The 15896-nt window shown below is 41.3% G+C and overlaps 1 protein-coding gene across 2 annotated transcripts in view; it reads left to right on the top strand.

Moving 5' to 3' along the window:
* The first annotated feature begins 341 nt into the window (after positions 1–341).
* LOC136881210 (solute carrier family 22 member 6) overlaps positions 342–15896 on the top strand; it is a 112471-nt gene continuing 96916 nt past the window's right edge. Inside the window, exon 1 of one of the 2 annotated variants that reach the window (XM_068229294.1) lies at positions 342–385. The gene's annotated coding sequence lies outside the window, so the exon portion shown is untranslated. Of the gene's footprint in view, positions 386–15222; positions 15339–15896 lie in introns of those variants that run through there. The other variant, XM_067153934.2, reaches the window with a different exon arrangement.

The following is a 15896-nucleotide window of genomic DNA, read 5'->3' as shown; positions in this document are numbered from 1 at the left end:
TTCATCTTAAAACAATAACCACCACCACCACCAAAGATAAATATTTTACTTGATGACATCGTGCGATTAGACTTTTCTTCCGCCTACATCTGAAGGTTTGAACCAGTGAATTTGAGATCCTGTTACACCATGGTTCCACAGAGCGGGCTGATCTAGGCCCATACACTGCTCCTTAGAAGCGATACTGATCTTTCGTAATCTATGGCTGCATTGTCCGCCAGACGCTGCATGCGATCATTCATCTCACCAGTACTAGACGCCCTGTTACCTAACACCTGCTATATATAACGTGACTTGCGCTGCCGCCTCACGCGGTGGAGGGGAAGGCCATGTCTCAGTCGGCCCGTAGCTGTAGGGCGCGTAAGTCAGCCGCAGTTAAGCCCAGGTAAGCTTAAACGTCAGGTCATCGACACGCGTCCTGCCGATAATGTAAGAAAGTTGATGGAATGTGCTGTCCGAAGTCGTGACACATGTTCGACTACTTTCAATGCTAATGAATTCTGCTTATATTCTTGTGCTGGCCTCCTTCACAACGAAATGTCCCGCCTTACACCATTCTTAACACTGACAGCAGTTACGATCGACCTAAGCATCATAGGTACCAATGTGACCACAATGAAGCACTGACGCAAGTCCACATGTGTTGTCTCCGTTGAGTTGCGGTTAAGACGTTCACCTCATTATTATTATTATTATTATTATTATTATTATTATTATTATTATTATTATTATTATTATTATTAACAACAACAAAGGCATCGCAATTGGGAAATATCCCGGTGGCAATGATGACTTGCAATACTGCCGCCCTAAGCCTAAAGGGCGTATCAAACAAACCCCATGACACTACAGCCCTTGAAGGGCGACCGCTGCTCAGCCCGAAGGCCTGCAGATTGCGAGGTGTCGTGTGGTCAGCACGACGAATCCTCTCGGCCGTTATTCTTGGCTTTCGAGACCGGGGCCGCTATCTCACCGTCAGATAGCTCCTCAATTCTAATCACGTAGGCTGAGTGGACCTCGAACCAGCCCTCAGATCCAGGTAAAAATCCCTGACCTGGCCGGGAATCGAACCCGGGGCCTCCGGGTAAGAGGCAGGCACGCTACCCCTACACCACGGGGCCGGCAAAGGGCGTATCTCATTTTATTTCAATTTTCTATTTCTTTATTTTTTTATTTTTTTGCTAGTGGCTTTACGTCTCACTGACACAGATAGGTCTTATGGCTTCCTGTTTCTTTTCACTATAGTAATGTTGAACGGTCACTCTACCTATTTCCTCAGTAAAAGCAGCCGTATTGTATTTAGAAAATGATGGAAAACACTAATAAATGATGCCGTATCTCAAAAGTGTATTGAAATCTTATGAAAATGAACAGTGTAATATTTTCCTTAACATTGTAGTCTTAACTCTCAGATATAGCTACGGAAATGCAATTACTTTCAATACATAACATGAAAACAGTAAGTTTTAATTTAAGAGGAGATGCATTTTCTAATTTACAAAATTGGTAATTTGCCAAGCATTTGAAGTTCTTAAGATACGCCGTTTTGGCTTAGGACGGCAGAGTAGTGCAACAGTAAAGTTAAAACATGGTTACCCAACAGAAACAACAAGTACTAGAACAAGAGTACAACAGACAATTCCATAGAACGAAAATATTACAAGAAATACAGGTAAACCCCATTATACGCGGATTCGTTATCCGCGAATTCGCATATACGCGATTTTGGTTTTAAGTCTATTGCAGCCATCTGGTAACAGTACGTGGAAGCTGTAATGCCTTAAGGCGGGTATAGACATGCTTGCCGAACTCTCTAACGTACACTACGTCGCGCGCCAAAGTTAAACGCTGCAAGCGCATATCTACGTGCATCTTCTGCCGTGTTTGTCGAGACGTGAATCGTCAGTTCCGGTCAGTAGAGCTGTAAAGTTGCACTTGACAGGTTTCGTGTTTAAAATGCCGGGTAAAAGGACAGGAAGTGTGACTGTCGAAGGAAAGAAGCGTGTAGCAAAGTCATATTCGTTAGAAACAACGTTAGCCGTTTTGAACAGCTTTGAGAAACGTGAGCGTAGTGTTGACATTCAGCTTGCTTTGGGACTTTGTGAATCCTAACTATTGATGACAATGCGGAATCAAATAAAAAAAACTGCTTAACCTTCTACTAATTTAAGTGTGACTGGAGTGACCAAATCTTGCTCGGAAGCGATGGAAAGAATTAATAGGATCGAGCATCACAACCAACAACACATGCCTCTTTCTGGAGCTGTTATTCAAGCTAAAGCCAAGAGCTTGTATGCAGAGTTTAGTTTATTATTGTGTGTTTCAGTGTTTCAGAAACATGATAAGGGTTATTTTTTAAAAAAATACTAAGAATCTCTGCTTTATGTGAGTAAACGGAAACCTAATCCTATATTTTACATATAAAATGACTCTTGATTTACGCGAATTCGGTATGCGCGCCAATTCTGTGGAACGTAACTATCGCGTATAACGAGGTCTACCTGTACTACTAGTTTAACATACTAAATCCAGTATCATCATATACAATTTCACATACAACTTAAGTATATCCAGTGTTTAACGCTATGGTTTACAATACTATAAAATGAGCTTACTACTAGCTTAACATTACTACCCAACAACACCAACTACAACAACAAGAGTACAATACTCCGTAGTGGACAAGTTTCCGCTTTGAAGATGATAGTAAGGTAGTCTGCCTGCTGTCATTTCTTGATGGATGCAGTACTTTTGCATCCATCTCTTGGCACAGGCCAGAGTAAAGTGTAGCTTCCACCGAAGTCCCAGTCAACATCCATGGCTGTGACAATATGGAAGTTGCTGGGGGTATGGGTAGTGCTGAGTAATGACATTCAGAGCACGACTAGTTTATCTGAGTGTTATGAAAGGTGCTGCTCATAGGGCCAGTCGTGCTGCAATAGTACTTTCTGACCCAGTGAGGAAAGCAATGGCAAACTACTCACTCCTCATCTTGCCTAGTACACCTCATTTTGGTGCTGCCATTGGTTTTGGGGGTTTCCTTATAACCGCATAACCTTTGGTGGTGCTATTCGAAGATTCAACCAGCCTCTGGGCTGATGACCTAACAGACAGTAAGGTAGTATAGGCCTAGGAAGTGAGACTGAATCAAGGTTCAGCAAAGCTGTAAGACAGAAGTCAGCTCCCATATGGAACTATCTGTACACCGGTCTATTTTCAGACCGACTTTGCTGTATGAGAGTGAAAGCCGGGTCGACTCACAAGTGAGTTCGGCGAAGATCACTAGAGGGCAGAAATGATAACAAATATACTCAGATCTATATTATTTTTTAAAAGACGAAATTTAAAAATAAGGCGCAGAATTAGGTAGAAGGCTAGATGATCGTAGGTATGTATTCCCATGCAATGACTGCCAGAGATTAAAATAAATTAAAATGATGTGTGTATGCTGGGTATTCAGCCCGAAGGCTGGTTTGATCCTCCACATCTCCGCCAACAGCTGTCATAAATAGTCTAGCCGTCACTGAAGAGGCGTACTGGGGGAATGAGGAGTGAGGTAGTTTCCCGTTGCTTTTCTCAACGAGCAAGCCGCTGCTATTACATATCAGTCTGCCAAGCCCACTGAAATGCCACCGCCAACTGGCCCTATGAGTGGTATTTTCACACCATTTATAACAAGGACTGGCTGCATAAGGAATGGTATTACTAGCATCACTCATACCTCAGTCATTTTCATGTTGTCAAAGCCAAGAATGAGACTGAGACAGGTCAATGAAAGTAATGAATATGATATAGCCCATATCAAAAGACATAGTGCACTGTAAACACCACAACTCGCCAGCAAAGGCATCAATAAATGTATTAAATCATTTGATGGTAGATTGAAAAACCGGGGGATGTAACAAACTGAACGGGGGTCGAGGGAAGGGTCTCAAAGACGAATGGTCCCCGCTAACAACGGGTAATATGGTAACTCTTACAGCCTCCGTGGCTCTGGTGGCAGCGCGCCGGCCTCTCATCGCTGGGTTCCCTGGTTCAAATCCCGGTCACTCGATGTGAGATTTGTGCTGGACAAAACGGAAGAGGTACAGGTTCTTCTCCAGGTACTCACGTTTTCCCTGTCATCTTTCATTCTAGTAACACTCTCCAATATAATTTCATTTCATCTCTCAGTCATTAATCATTGCCCCAGAGGAGTGCGACAGGCTTCGGCAGCCGGCACAATTCCTATCCTCGCTTCTAGATGGGGGCTCCATTCATTCCATTCCTTAACCGGTCGAATGACTGGAAACAGGTTGTAGATTTTTATTTTCATGGTTACCCTAGTCTAGACTGAGCGGGAGTTTGAGAGAGTCTTGCACAGTTTTGCACAGCTTTAGACGACAAGTTACCTAGGAGAATAATGGCCTCGGTGGTCGCGGTAATGGTGGTGTGGCGGTGGTGGTAGCGGTAATTATTGTTCTAGGAGAAAGTTCAATTCAATTGGCCAACATGCTCTACTAAAGGAAAAGAACAAGAGTTATCCAAGCGGTGTCGGATACGGAAGATAAAAGCGGACAGCTTGGCACAAGTAGAAGCAATGTCCGACTCAGCTAGAGGAACCGTGGTTGCCAATCCACGCTCCCAAGTTGAGAGCCTCTAGTCCCCTACTTAGTCGCCTCTTACGTCAGACAGGGGATACCGCAGATGTTATACTATCGCCCACCCCCAGGGGGGACAATGCATTCGGTCATTGAGAGTAAGAAAAGCAGAGGGAGACGATGGTTAGACTCAATTTCTAATTATTTAAAGATAAGAGGTATGAGAAAGAAGGTACAGAGCTAGTTACAAATAGAGGATTGTGGAGGCCTTCAGTTCATTCACAGACGTTTGCAGACTGAACGCTGAAAGGCATAACAGTCTATAATGAAGTATTTATTTATTTATTTATGTATTTATTTATTTATTCATAACCTACAAGTAACAGGCATGAATGTAGCGAGAATGATTGCTAGTACAAGCAGATGGGAACAATGACAGGAGGGTACTCGGAATGAGGAGATAAAGGGTAAGTTAGGAATGAACTCAATGAATGAAGCTGTAGGCATAAACCGGCTTCGGTGGTTGGGTCGTGTGAGGCGATTGGAGGAGGATAGGTTACCTGAGAGAATAATGGACTTGTTGTGGAGGGTACCGGTAAGAGAAACAGAGGGAGACCAAGACGACGATGGTTAGATTCCGTTTCTAACGATTTAAAGATAAGAGGTATAGAACTAAATGAGGCCACAGAACTAGTTACAAATAGAGGATTTCGGTGGCGATCAATAAATTCACAGAGACTTTCAGACTGAACGCTGAAAGGCATAAAAGTCTATAATGATGATGTATTTATTTATTTATTTATTTATTTATTTATTTATTTATTTATTTATTTATTTATTTATTTATTTATTTATTCCTTCATTCTTAATCTGTTTACCCTCCAGGAGTTTTTTGCCCTCAGACTCAGCCAGGCATTCACCTCTACCGCCTCACGGGCAGTGTCCTGGAGCGTGAGACTTTGGGTCGGGGATACAACTGGGGAGAAAGAACAGTACCTCGCACAGCCTATCTCACCTGCTATGCGGAACAGGGGCCTTGTGGAGGGATGGGAAGATCGGAAGGGATAGACAAGGACGAGGGAAGGAAGCGGCCGTGACCTTACGTTAGGTACCATCCCGGCATTTGCCTGGAGCAGAAGTGGGAAACCACCGAAAACTACTTCGAGAATGGCTGAGGGGGGAATCAAACCCCCTCCCCCTTAAATCAGCTGACCTCCCGAGACTGAGTGAGCCCCCTTATAGCCCTCGTACCACTTTTCAAATTGCGTGGCAGAGCCGGGAATCGAACGTGGCCCTCCGGGGGTGCCAGCTAATCACACTAAACACTACACCATAGAGGCGGACATAACATTATCTACGTATGGTTAATTCCTCTGGCTCGGAGACTGAGTATTTGTGTTCGTCTAAAGACACTTCTCTTTTCCTACTCGCTACATATCTTACTATCAACACCACAGAAACAAGCAGTAGTGAATACGTCCTTCCATATAGAGTTGGCGTAAAGAAGGGCGTCCGGCCATAAAACTGGCCACGTCAAGTGCCGAGCCCAATAAAATAGGGCCAAAAAAACGACAGGAGGAAGAAGAAGAAGGTCGTTATAAAACACTTGAGCAAGAGTGTTTCCAAGTTCTCAGGAGAAACAGGCGCTAGGCTGAGCAGATGCAGGGTGAGCAGCTTGTTACCAAGGTCGATGTTCAGCGCTCTGTTACGACCGCTACCATTTGATAACACGTCTCATTTTACATTTCACTGTGGGACTAAAGGCGACTACACACTCCGCTGAAGTTTCATGTTAACACGCTTTAACAGTGGCGTGCGGTGAACATATTCGTTACCCCAGCTGCAATTTTTTTAAAAAATATAAGCAATCGTAGTTCCACTACACGCTCTAAAGTCAACATTACCATTTTATAAGGCTGCACTTTTCGTGGAAAGGTCAACCTGAGAAAGGCCTTTCAAGAATATTTTCAACCACACGCTCGCACATATTTCTAAATTGATATTCACGGTAGTGACGACACCATCATAACTTAATCTATAGGAGATTTTAAACAATGTACTTACGGTTTCATCCGGTGACGCTTCGTGATACTACAGTCATGGTTATCACAAATATTCATTGGGACTAACTATATGTTTTTAACTTAAAAAGCCTAACCTAAACTTAAACAGCAACATTTAATTGGTATTTTACCGTCGCCGAAGTATTATAGTTTCAATCGCTTACTGAGTGTACGTGCATCGACAACAAACGAGGGAAAATATTCGTCACGACGTATAACGCACGTTAGATTCATGAAACTCGCGAACTCGCGATACTTTCACCTATAATCCAAGAGGAACACTACAAAAATTCACTATATACCACCATCACAGACAACCAAATATAAAATTATTTTACTTCGCGCTTAGCTCTGTATTCATGCTGGGCTATCGGAAAACATACTCTACACGTGCCATCAATGAATTGCCCGAAAAAACTTTACACATGGCGAAATCCAAAAATAAAATGCATTATTCTATATTACAATTGATATCATAAACTGCCTGTATTTTTTTTTTTTTTTTTTGCTATTTGCTTTATGTCGCATCGACACAGATAGGTCTTATGGCGACGATGGGATAGGAAAGGCCTAGGAATTGGAAGGAAGCGGCCGTGGCCTTAATTAAGGTACAGCCCCGGCGTATGCCTGGTGTGAAAATGGGAAACCACGGAAAACCATCTTCAGGGCTGCCGACAGTGGGGCTCGAACCCACTATCTCCCGATTATTTGAATACTGACCTCTATTTTTATTAGCAAGACGATGTGCAAGTGGCTATACTGTTAACATGTTGATATTTTTATTGTAGTCTCTAGTGTGTGGCGCTGAACACTTCGAGTGCCAAGTATTAAAACTAACAGGCCCCACCTTAGCTAGCTGGCCTGTCACCGTAAATTGCTGTCGGGGGAGGGCCCACAGCCCCGCTCTGCTGCCAGAACAAGGAAGCTTCAAGGGCATGCGTCAACCAAGTGACTTACATTTCGCTAGGGTAGCTAGCTCTCTTTCGCGCTGGCAACGAAACACAGCTCTCTGAAAAAGCTGAACTGCGATAGTGCGAGCGGATTGTTAAGACAGTTGTACTTGGCTTGGCTTAGTTTGTTAAACGATATAAAATGCGTTATAAGGAATAATCAGAAAATATTAATGTTAAAGTTCTTTACCCCAGCAGCGCTGGGGTTCAGTGCTCGCCACTGCGCTTTAACATGTGCTATGACGTGTTAATAAAATAGTTAATCGAATGGAATGCCATTAGGAGACGAATAATATGGAGTGAAGAAGCTTTTAAAAGTGGAAAAGTTGGAATTCGAGAGCAAATACTCGACAGATTTTTAAGTTCTTTGAAAACATTTAAGAACAGGGTAGATAGACAATTGAAAGGGATCCTGGCACCTGAGCAACATCCCTAAAAGCAGATCACTCTAATGTGTCGTGTTGTGATATGTTATGAATCATCTGACGTCACAATATGGGTAAAAATCGAAATAGCGTATGGCTTTTAGATCCAGGAGTGTCCGAGGACAAGTTCGTCTCGCCAGGTGCAGGTCTTTTGATTTGACATCCGTAGGCGACTGCGCGTCCTGATGAGGATGAAATGATTACGACACATAGACCCAGCCCCCGTGTCAGAGAAATTAACCAATGATGGGAATCGAACCCGGGACCCTTGTGACCAAAGGCCAGCACGCTAACCATTTAGCCATGCAGCCGGACACAATACAGGTGAACGAGTCTTGATACGCGTCAGCCCAAGATCTGGACCGATATTTTCGTCAGACGTGTTGAAGCATGTGAAGGTGTTACTAGTGATATAAGAATCGTACGTTTGTTTGTCAAAAAATAGTTATCAATAAAACATTCTGACCGGAAAAATTAATAGATCACTTGAATTTTCAAAGGGAATGGTACGTTAATTTGTGAAATATTTGTTATATTATTTACAATGATTATTTTCTTGAAAAAAATATTTAAGTAGTGTTATCTGTCTGTAATTGCTACCCTTAGTTACTTGCAGTAGATACTATTTTCATGAAAATAATGAATGTGAATAATAAAACCGTCCGCCTCTGTGTGATTAGCTGCCACCCCCGGAGGTCCGAGTTCAATTCCCGGCTATGCCACCAAATTTGAAAAGTGATACGAGGGCTGCAACGGGGTTCACTCAGCCTTGGGAGGTCAACTGAGTAGAGGGGTTTTGATTCACTCCTCAGTCATTCTCGAAGTGATTTTCCGTGGTTTCCCACTCATCCTCCAGGCAAATGCCGGGATGGTGCCTAACATAAGACCACGGCCTCTTCCTTGTCTATCCCTTCCAATCTGTCCATCCCCTCACAAGGCCCCTGTTCGGCATAGCAGGTGAGGCAGCCTGGGGGAGGTACTGGTCCTCATCTTCAGTTGTATCCCCGACCGAATGTCTCACACTCCAGGACACTGCCCTTGAGGCGGTAGAGGGGGGATCCATTGCTAAGTGTGAGGGAAAAATCAACCCTGGATGGTAAACGGATTAAGAAAGAAGATGTTTTCTTTTTTACAATTCGTTTTATGTCACACCGGTACTGACAGGTCTTATGGTGACGATGGGATAGGAAAGGCTTAGGAGTGGGAAGGAAAGTCCGTGGCCTTAATTAATTGCCTGGTGTGAAAATGAGAAAAAACGAAAAACTATCTTCAGGGCTGCCGACAGCGGGGTTCGAACCCATTATCTCCCGGTTGCAAGCTCACAGCCGCGCGCCCCTAACCGCACTGTAAGAAAGAAGAAATAAATAAATAAATAAATAAATAAATAAATAAATAAATAAATAAATAAAACAAACGTTTCACGATGTAACATGTTTTTCCCTTTGAAAATTCAAGTAATCCATAAATTTGCCGGTCAGTGTATCTTCGTTAAATTTCTTTTTTACAATTATTCTGAGAAATGTTGATCAATAAAATCAATAAAATATTTTCATTAATATATATTTTTTGCTTACCTTAGGCAAACAGGTCTTTCCTGAAACGATATACTGTCCCTTATCTGAGTGTTACATGTTTCTATATTTAGTTTCACCATGTTCAGAATCGTAGAAAACTCTCCCCTCGATATTTTTGTATACATTTTGAAACACTCTTCATCTGTAAGGTGGCCGTGCGGTTAGAGGCTGTGAGCTCGCATCCGGGAGATAGTGGGTTCGAATCCCACTCTTCATTTCTAAGGAGTTCCGGCCATAAGGTATTTAATTCGCCATATTCATTCCTCTCCAGCATTTGTAGGATATACCCACTCCCTTGTATTCTCCAATGCCAATGCTATACCAAGCGCTGCTATAGTTTCCTCCTCTTCACTAAGTTCCGCTAAAATTTCTTCATCCGTTTAGTATTGTTGCCTGTAAATGAAATTCAGTGATGGTATTGTAAAGGACCAGAGCTTAATTTCGGCCGGAACGCCGTTCCGATACCTCCCATGGATTCTTTTTTTGCACATTGTTTTTAAGGGGTTGCTCAATAAATAGTTACTGGAACATAGTCCACACGGGAGATTTACAATGGTAACCTGCACTTGTATGATTTCTCATTGTAAGCTTCATCACAAGTTTTCAAATATCAAAGCATCAAGGTCGTGTCTTGCGTTTAAACCAGTGTAACGGCAGGAAGCGCCCAAAATTAGACTTTCTGAACAATAATGTTATAATATTTTTTTCTCAATCATAATGGCAAAGGATAAGAAACACCATGCCAAATGACTAAGTTGTTGTTTTTGGCGGTGGTGGTCTATAGAAACAAAGGGAACCAGAAGGGATACGGTTTCACATAGTCGACTGGATATTTCATACTCTAACAGTGTACATTACTGCTTCACAGAGGCGTTGTGTGGTTTGCCTACATAGCCGGGCGATCTTCATATTCGGTCAGGAAAATAAAAACCTACAACCTGTTTTCCATTCAATGACCGGGTCAGGCATGGAATGAATGAAGCTCCCATCTAGCGACGAGGATAGTAATTGTGCCGGCTGCCGTAGCCTGTCGCACTCCTCTGGGGCAATGATTAATGAACGGCAGATGAAATGATACTGGAGAGTGTTGCTGGAATGAAATATGACAGGGAAAACGGGAGTGCCCGGATAAAAACCTGTCCCGCCTCCCCTTTGTCTAGCACAAATCTCAGATGGAGTGACCTGGATTTGAACTACGAAACCCAGCGGTGAGAGGCCGGCGCGCTGCCGCCTGAGCCACGGAGGCTGCGTATGGGAGAATGATAAGGCTTTATCAATCCAAGGAAGGAATTATAAGTTATTAGACGAGGCCGAAAAGTATATTTGCTATTTTGTCCTGTATCATTTTATTGCGACATTTGGTAATAATAGGCTATATGTGCGAACGATAAGGCTTCTTCGATCCTTGGTTTTCATATTTTAGCATCTGACCCATTCCCTGTGCTAACCGTCGGACCAGTTCGACCCCACTAATTGGCTGATCTCCAAATTCCTATAGGCCCTAACCATCGGACCAATTTGGCAACATCCCCTTTTACACGGTAACGTCAACGAAGACAGCAGAATTTTTCCCAAAATACAGTCGAACCTCGATATATCGAACCTCCATTACTCGAATTGTCAGTATCTCGAAGTAACTTCAATTTGTCCTATTCTTCACGCGTATTTATTTGTCTATTACTTGAAATTCTCAAAGCAAAGGTTTCCTCCCTTGAAGCAAAAAATACTCTGTAACTCGAATTTTGTACAACATTAACTGTGCAATATGGCATTTGTTGTTTGTGAGGAGCAGTTAACAAGTAAAGAGAGGGTTACTGCGATCCTGGAAGCTAATATGACGGGGACCGAAAAACAAACTTCTAGTGATCGGAAAATTGGCGAAGCCTCGTTGTTACCAACCCCGGAAGTCGTGGATGACAAGCTGCATTCACGAATCTTGGCTGCGTGTTTCGAACCTACATACAGAGTCAGTCGAATATAAATGACAGTGTTTCTCACAGGAATAAATGTTGTTGAAAAGTATGTGGAAGGAAAGAAGGTTAACACTAGAAAACAGAAGAGACTAACGAATATTTCCCAAGGGTGTTAACGGAGGTATGTTTCTTGTTTCACTACTGTATATAGTGTATTCTATCGTCTAAAAAGGTTACTTTAATAAGGGTCATAATTAAAGCGATGCCGTAAATACGAGTTTGTTAATATATTGTTAAATACTGTAAAAATACTGTGTTTATTATAAGTCCGTATATATATGATTCAAATATGCGCGATATATGCTCAAAAACAGTATTCTCTATATCTTGAAATTCCGATAACTCGAAATAACATTTAGCTCCCGAGCTAATTCCAGATATCGAGGTTCCACTGTACGTATCTTACGAACAGGGGCGTAGCCAAGGGAAGGGGGGGGGGGTGATTGGGAGTTGGAATCCCTCCCCTCCCACCGTGAAAATGTTACAAAAAAAATAAACAGAAACTTACAATAAACTAAATAAACTAAATAAACTTTCAGAGACGTAATTGTAAAACTAAAAGATCATTGAATCTGTTTTCTAAGAAGCCTCGAAAGTTGGATTTTAGATTGTAAACTTAACATACCATTGGCTGTAAAACTGTTGACCTTGATCAATATAAAAATTTAACACTAGGATTATTATTATTATTATTATTATTATTATTATTATTATTATTATTGTTGTTGTTGTTGTTGTGTAAATGTACATTATATTTAGCTCCTTACCCACGTACACACATCACTTTTTATGGCCATAGTTTTATTTCCATTTACTTTATTACGTATTGTGTTCTCTTCATGGATTGCTTATATTTTTCATTTTGTATCTTACGAGTACTTTTGCATTATGACTTTTTCTCTTTCTTTTTATGTTTACGCTCCGAATTTCTTTTATTTCATTCTATCTTATTTGTTGAACTTGGCTTTCTTTCTTCATTGAATGTTGTCCAAATCTGTAATGTTTAACGTTTGATTTTATAATAGAATAGTACCTTCCTTTTATATACATATTACCTGTAAATGATGTGGTTAAGTGGAAGAGAAGGTCACGAGCCCTAACTTCGCCACTGCTGAAATAAAAAAATAAATAAATAAATAAATAAATAAATAAATAAATAAATAAATAAATAAATAAATAAATAAATAAATAAATAAATAAATAAATTAAATAAATAAATAAATAAATAAATACATGTTGTTTTTATCTGTATTTTAATACAAGATTTTGTAGAGTACTGCAATCTGAATATCAACATATTCACTTGTCTTATAATGACAAGTCTTGTATGCGCGCACCTCACACGTACAGTACAAGCAACTTCATTGTGTTCCATCATCACCTTGTAACTACAACCCCACACCCACCCACACCCACCCACACCCACCCACACCCACCCACACCCACCCACACCCACCCACCCACCCCCTCCCTCCCCACCCCATCGGTTGATCCTGGCTCCACTATGGTTTGCGAATATTTATGACCATAAGATTGTGTGTTAATTGAGCGACTATTTTATTGTTTTGTTGGGCGGAGATCCTGATAGAAGGGGCTACTTTGTGATATGGCATCGGAATGTTGTGTGGTGGATCAACTGCCATATTGAAGGAGTTACATTATGATGCTACAAATTTATTTCGATTTATCAAAACTCGTTATCTCCCCTGTAAGCGGAGTGAAATGATGCATTATCTGTACCCCTACAGGTTGTAAGAGGCTACTAAAAGGGGAATAACCAAAGAATCTGTACTCTCGTCTTCTAAGTCCACAAAACATATCCTTGACTCTATTTTTTTCCGTATAGCGGGGAAATACTGACTGACTGACTGACTGACTGACTGACTGACTGACTGACTGACTGACTGACTGACTGATTCATCATTACCGAACCAAAACTACTGGACGTAAAGAAACAAAATTTTGGGGATGCATTTATATTATAGGGTAGGTGCTCACTTATGGAGGATTTTTGGATATTCCCTCGCAAAGGGGGGGGGGTGAAAATTGGGGGTGAATTTTTTAACTGAGTATATCTATATCTCAAAAACTTAGTTTACAGAGGTAAAAACTAGTATTTGGAATCTTCTTTAAAAAGTATGCTTTTGTTTTCGGAAAATACCATTAAGGAGCGTGAAAAAAGGTGAGAAAGGGTTTGAATACCTTTTATGAGGACACCTATACCTCAAAATCTGAAGATGTTACAGACATGAAAATCGGTATTTGGAATCCCCTTTAAAAATAAAGAACCACGTATTTTCTTGTTTATGGAAAATCCAATTAATGGGGGCTGAACGGGAGTGACAAAGGGGGGGGGGGGGTGATTAAAAAAGACTATATCTACAATATATATCTCAGAAACATAACGTGTTACAGACGTGTAGACTGGTATTTGTTAACTCCTTTAAAAGTGAAGAAAAACAGATAATTTCTTTTCGGAAAATCCACTTGAGGGGAACTGAAAAAGGGTGTGAATTTTAAAATGAGCATATCTTCAGTATATCTCCAAAACTTAACATGTTACAGACGTGAAAATTGATATTTTTAATATTTTAAAAATAAGGGAACGTGTACTTTTTGTTTTCGGAAAAGCCACCTACGGGGTGTATAAAGGAAGGAAACGGGGCTAGAATTCTTTTTTATTAGGATACTGATATCGCAACAACTGAAGATGTTATAGCGGAAATAGACATTTGGATTCTCCTTTAAAAATAAAGAAATATTGTTTTATTTCGACTTGAGAGATAACTCACGTGTACAGTTCTATGACGCATGGTCGTCTTAGCCCCAAAAGGCAATACCACAAACGTGGTTTACAAAGAGTTTCTGGGGGTAAATGAAACACAATTTTTCGATGAGGTTTTATACTTTAGGTATTTTCAGATAATGTCTTAATACAGTACCGAGGAACGATTACTTTTATCAAATTACGAAATCCACGCGAGCGAAGCCGCGGGTAACTGCTAATTTATGTGGATATACTGTATATCCCTTCTGATTAGTGTTAATAGAGGATGGTTGCCCAGTTGTACTTCCTCTTAAAACAATAATCACCACCACCGCCACCACTACGTTAGTTAAATAACGATTAGTAAGCCTCATTTTGGAGCGGTAGTGCTCCTGATTCTTATCTGAAATTATCGGGTTCGATTCTCGGATAGTCGAGGTATTTTAATTTTGGACTGAAGACTGGAAGAGGGCTGACAGCCTCATGAGACTGAGTGAAAATCTGGCTGATACGAGCGGCAGCCATTCCGGTCAAGAGAATCAGAAAATAGGTAGGGCAGGTCATTACGCTGACCGTGTGACACTCCAGTATCTGTAGTCCCTCTTGCTGGATAGCTGTAGTCTTGGCAAGTCAAGGCCGTAACAATCTCAATATATTCTGTAAGTGTTGCTGCAACTGACAAACAGACTAAAATGCAAGTGAATCTAGATCTGACTTTTGTATTTCTGATGGGAGAAAAATACAGTGTTACTCAGGTTCTAAAGAATATAATCTTTCTCAAATTTATTACACTTGCATTAAAATGCATTTCCTGAAACATTGCCTGCAATAAATTTTTCTGCTCTTTCTCTCTCTCTCAATCGTCCCTGAATCCTGCACAGTAAACTACAGGAGTCCACAGGTTGAAGTTCACAGTGAACACTCTGTTGACTCACAGCTTAGCAGTGCTCTACTGTGTACAAGTCGCTCAGTGACAGCTAGTTCCTTTCAACTTCCAGACATACAGGTAGGTCGATAAAATGGTGTTGTCTAACTTAACGAAATGAAAGAACCACGTATCGTTATTACTATTTAGTTATTATTTTTTTTCTTTTCCTAATCCGGTTACCGTCCAGGGTTAGTTTGTCCCTAGGACTTAGCAAGGGCAGTGTCTTTCCCTTCCAATCTTCCCATCCCTACACAAGGCCCCTGTTGAGCATAGCAGGTGAGGCCGCCTTGGCGAGGTACTGGTGCTCCAGGACACTGAGTTGAGTCCGAGGGGAAAAAAACAAATCTGGAATGTAAACAGATTAAGAAAGTATATTATAAACAATTGTAAAAACATTCACGGTAAAATTATAATTTCGTGCCGTAATAAATATGAACATGGTTTTCAACGTATCTTAATGCATGTCCGCCTCTGTGGTGTAGTGGTTAGCGTGGTTATCTACCACCCCGTGAGGCCCGGGTTCGATTCCCGGCTCTGCCACAAAATTTGAAAAGTGGTACGAGGGCTGGAACGGGATCCACTCACCCTCGGGAGGTCAAATGAGTAGAGGTGAGTCCAATTCACACCTCAGTCATC

Source organism: Anabrus simplex, chromosome 9 (assembly GCF_040414725.1).
Source record: "Anabrus simplex isolate iqAnaSimp1 chromosome 9, ASM4041472v1, whole genome shotgun sequence".
Taxonomy (NCBI): Eukaryota; Metazoa; Arthropoda; class Insecta; order Orthoptera; family Tettigoniidae; genus Anabrus; species Anabrus simplex.
The sequence above is the reverse complement of the archived record's forward strand: the minus strand, read 5'-3'. Positions and strand labels throughout refer to the sequence as shown.